This window comes from Myotis davidii, unplaced genomic scaffold (assembly GCF_000327345.1).
Source record: "Myotis davidii unplaced genomic scaffold, ASM32734v1 scaffold1467, whole genome shotgun sequence".
Classification (NCBI taxonomy): Eukaryota; Metazoa; Chordata; class Mammalia; order Chiroptera; family Vespertilionidae; genus Myotis; species Myotis davidii.
The window spans coordinates 259,829-264,006 of NW_006298267.1; the positions used below are offsets into that span (position 1 = coordinate 259,829).

At 45.5% G+C, this 4,178-nt stretch overlaps 1 protein-coding gene across 7 annotated transcripts in view; it reads right to left on the bottom strand.

Annotated features, from left to right (window-relative positions):
- Positions 1-4,178, bottom strand: part of TMEM241 (transmembrane protein 241) — a 91,474-nt gene that overhangs the window by 61,374 nt on the left and 25,922 nt on the right. The gene's annotated exons all lie outside the window — the stretch shown is intronic.

Sequence of the window (4,178 nt, forward strand, 5' to 3'; positions counted from 1 at the left end):
CAGTTCCCTGAAATCTGGTTTCTGTGGTTTTTTTTTTAGCTTCTATTTGTTACTATGTTTCTTAAACTGCAGGCTGAGAGGCCGGCAAGGCAGGCGGGGAACGTTGCAGTCCTCCGTCACTGAAGCAAGCAAGCCTCATGTTCAGTTTAAGCTTCCTGGCTGCCAGCCGCCATCTTGGCTGACAGTTAATTTGCATATCGCCCCTGATTAGCCAATGGGAAGGATAGTGGTCGTACGCCAATTACCATGTTTCTCTTTTATTAGATAAGGATGATGGGGGGAAATAAAGCAGGTTTAACCTAAAAAAAAAAAATAGACACCTGACCAAGGGTGATTTACCCCAGGAATGCAGGGTTGCTTTAACATCCAAAAATCAATTAATGTAATACACCATATCAATAAAACAAAGGACAAAACCACATCATCATCTCAATAGAAACAGATAAGACACATGACAAAATATGACAACCTTCCATGATAAAAAAAAGTTGTTTTTTTAAAACCAGGAATAGGCCCAGCTGGTGTAGCTCAGCGGTGGAGAATCGAGCCAGGAACTGAGGCCACGGGTTCGATTCCCAGTCAGGGCACATGCCTGGGTTGTGGGCTCGATCCCCTGTGGGGGGCATGCAAGAGGCAGCTGATTGATGATGTTTCTCTCTCATTGTTGATGTTTCTATCTCTCTCTCTCTGTGTCTCAAAAAAAAAATCAATAAAATATATTTTTTAAAAAAGATTGAAATCCTAAAGTTTTAAAACCAGGAATAGAAGGCACCTTCCACAACTTAATGAAAGGCATCCATGAAAACCCTACAGCTAGCATTACACTTAACAATGAAAGACACTGCTTTCCTCCCTAAGGTTCCTGAACAAGATAAGGATAACTATTATTGTCATTCATTAAACACTAGAGGCTGGTGCACGAAATTCATGTACTCAGGGTGGCGGGGATCCCTCAGCCTGGCCTGCGCTCTCTCGCAGTCCAGGAACCCTTGGGGGATTTCCGACTGATGGCATAGGTCCGCTCCCCATATGGGCCTAAGCCATCAGTCGGATATCCTTAGTGATGCCGCGGGGGCAGGAGAGGCTCCCGCCACCGCTGCTGCATTTGCCAGCTCTGGCTGAGCGGCGTTCCCCCTGTGGGAGTGCACTGACCACCAGGGGGCAGCTCCTGCATTGAGCGTCTGCCTCCTGGTGGTCAGTGTGCATCATAGCAACCAGTCATTCCACCTTTTGGTCAATTTGCATATTAGCCTTTTATTATATAGGATTGTATTAGAGGTTCTAACAGGACATTAAGGCAAAAAAAATTTTTAAGGCATCTAGATTGCAAAAGAGGTAAAAACTATATCACAGACGACAAGATTTTGAATACAGAAAATCTTAAAGAACACACTAAAGAAATACTATTAGAACTAAAAATGAGTTCAGCAAGGTTGCAAAATATAAGACCAATACACAAAAAAATCAATTGTATTTCGATACAGTTGCAATGAACAATATGAAAATAAAATTAGGGAAACAATTCAATTAAAATGGCAACAAATAGAATAAAACACTTAGTAATAAATTCAGCAAAGTAATTGGTGCTGAGACTGCTGATCTCCACTAAAGTTGGACCTCTATCTTATACCATATACAAAAGTTAACTCAAATACATGATCCTGGCATCTGGCACCCTGCGGTCAGCTAAGCGGCACTCCCAGTGGGAGCACAAGGACCACCAGGGGGCAGCTCCTGAGTTGAGCATCTGCCCCCTGGTGGTCAGTGTGCGTCATAGTGACCAGTCAAACAGTCAACTGGTTGCTTAGGGTTTTATATAGAGAGATTGTATTAAAAATAACAGAGTTTCTTCAAATGCAAACTGGGGACTGGGAATAAAATTGTACTTACCTCGAGGGACCATGAGACAGTATTAAAAAAAACAAACAAACAAATAATTTAGGATTTTAACCACACTCTATTGTACAGCACAATAGAGTTAACTATATGCACACTGCTATGCATAAGGTCGATAGTATTTGGTATCTCACTAACAGAAAGCCTATATCCAATTCTTGCCCCACTTCCCCGAGCCCCTGGCACTACCATTCTATTTTCTAAGACTTTCCCCATATAGGTGGAACCAAATACATATATTTTATTTATTCATTTATTTTTAATATACCAGTATCTTTATTGATTTCAGAGAGGAAGGGAGAGGGAGAGAGAAACATGATGAGAAAATCATTGATCGGCCACCCCCTGCATGCCCCCTACTGGAGATCAAGCCTGCAACACTGGCATGTGCCCCAGACTGAAATGGAATCCAGGACCCTTCATTTGCAGGCTGACCGTCTATCCACTGAGCCAAGCCAGACAAGAGCATTACGGGCATTTGGCCAGAATCGAACCTGGGACCCTTCAGTCCGCAGGCCGATGCTCTAGCCACTGAGCCAAACCAGCCAGGGTACATATATTTTATTAAAATACTAGAGGCCCGATGCATGAAAACTCATGCAAGAGAAAGCCTTCCCTCCTCCTGCTGCCCGTAGGCACCTGGGACCCGGGATGGCCTCTGGCCCTGGCTTTGTCAGGAAGGGCATCTGGAATGATGTCTGGTCTAATTAGCATATTACCCTTTTATTATTATAGACTAGTAGCCCATTGCATAATATCGTGCATAGTAGGCCGCCCGCCGCTACCACGGGAGCCGGTAAAAACTGCAGCACGCTGCCAAGAGCCATGCTGCTTCCACGGGAGGCAGAAGCGAGCTGCCGGCGCCCACAGGAGCTGTGAGGGACCCGTGCTGATTGTGCGGGAGGCAGGAAGAAACCATGCTGATGCCATGGGAGGCGGATTCCGCAGGAGGCGGGAGGGAGCCACACTGCAGGAGGTGGGCCTGCCATCTCCTCTCCGGGACTGCGCTTGGCTGCAGAGGCTGCGGGCTGGCCCCCCACCTGTCTCCCCTGGCTTCACCTGCATGAGCAGCCTCCTCCAGTTGGGTTGTGACCCGTTATGGCATCCAGGCCTAATTTGCATATTTCTTCTCTCTATGTATATATAGATATAGATATAAATATAGATATTTATATAGATATAGATAGATAGATTCTCTTTTTATTTATCCTTTACAGTTAGAGTGGCATAACAGTTTTTAAAAATATTGTGCCATTCTTTTCAATTCTAGTGCTACTGAAAACTCATGTTTAAAAAGTTATGTTACTGGGAGGGGCACAAAGAACTATTTGGGTGATAGAAATGTCCATCATACCGAACCCTTAAAGATCTGTACACATTGCATGTAAAGTACACCTCAATAAAAACCATCACATTAAAAACATATTGTGCCATGAAGGAAGCAAAACAAGGTATCTGTTATTTAAAAACAGCCATGACTGACATAGAATTCAGAGCTGTCGAGTCCCGTGTGAACCTAACTCATATGTATAACATTCCACTCTGGTAACCTTTAGAAGCTCTTTTTTTTTAAAATATATTTTATTGATTTTTTACAGAGAGGAAGGGAGAGAGATAGAGAGTTAGAAACATCGATGAGAGAGAAACATCGACCAGCTGCCTCCTGCACATCCCCCACTGGGGAAGTGCCCGCAATCCAGGTACATGCCCTTAACCGGAATCGAACCCGGGACCTTTCAGTCCGCAGGCCGACGCTCTATCCACTGAGCCAAACCGGTTTCGGCTTTAGAAACTCTTGGCTCACTTACAATTTGTACTTGGAGGCTCCACGTGCAAGGTGCCGGTTATAACAACAGTCACAGGGTGTAAAGCAGGGGTCCTCAAACTTTTTAAACAGGGGGCCAGTTCACTGTCCCTCAGACCGTTGGAGGGCCGGACTATAGCTAAAAAAAAACTATGAACAAATTCCTATGCACACTGTGGCGGCAAAAACACCCGGCGGGCCGGATAAATGTTTACGGCGGGTCGCATGTGGCCCGCAGGCCGTAGTTTGAGGACGGCTGGTGTAAAGTATGGCATAGTCATTAATCCTATATAATAAAAGTGTAGTATGCAAATTGTTCCCTCGACTGGGAGTTTCTCCAGGAGTTTGACCAGGGAACAGGGCCAGTTGGAGGAAGGAAGGGAGGCCCCAGCCAGCAGCGGCCACCAGGGGAATGGAGGGAGGCCCTTTATGGTGGCGGCAGCAGTCGGCCGGGGTAAGGGAGGGAGTACCGGGCCAG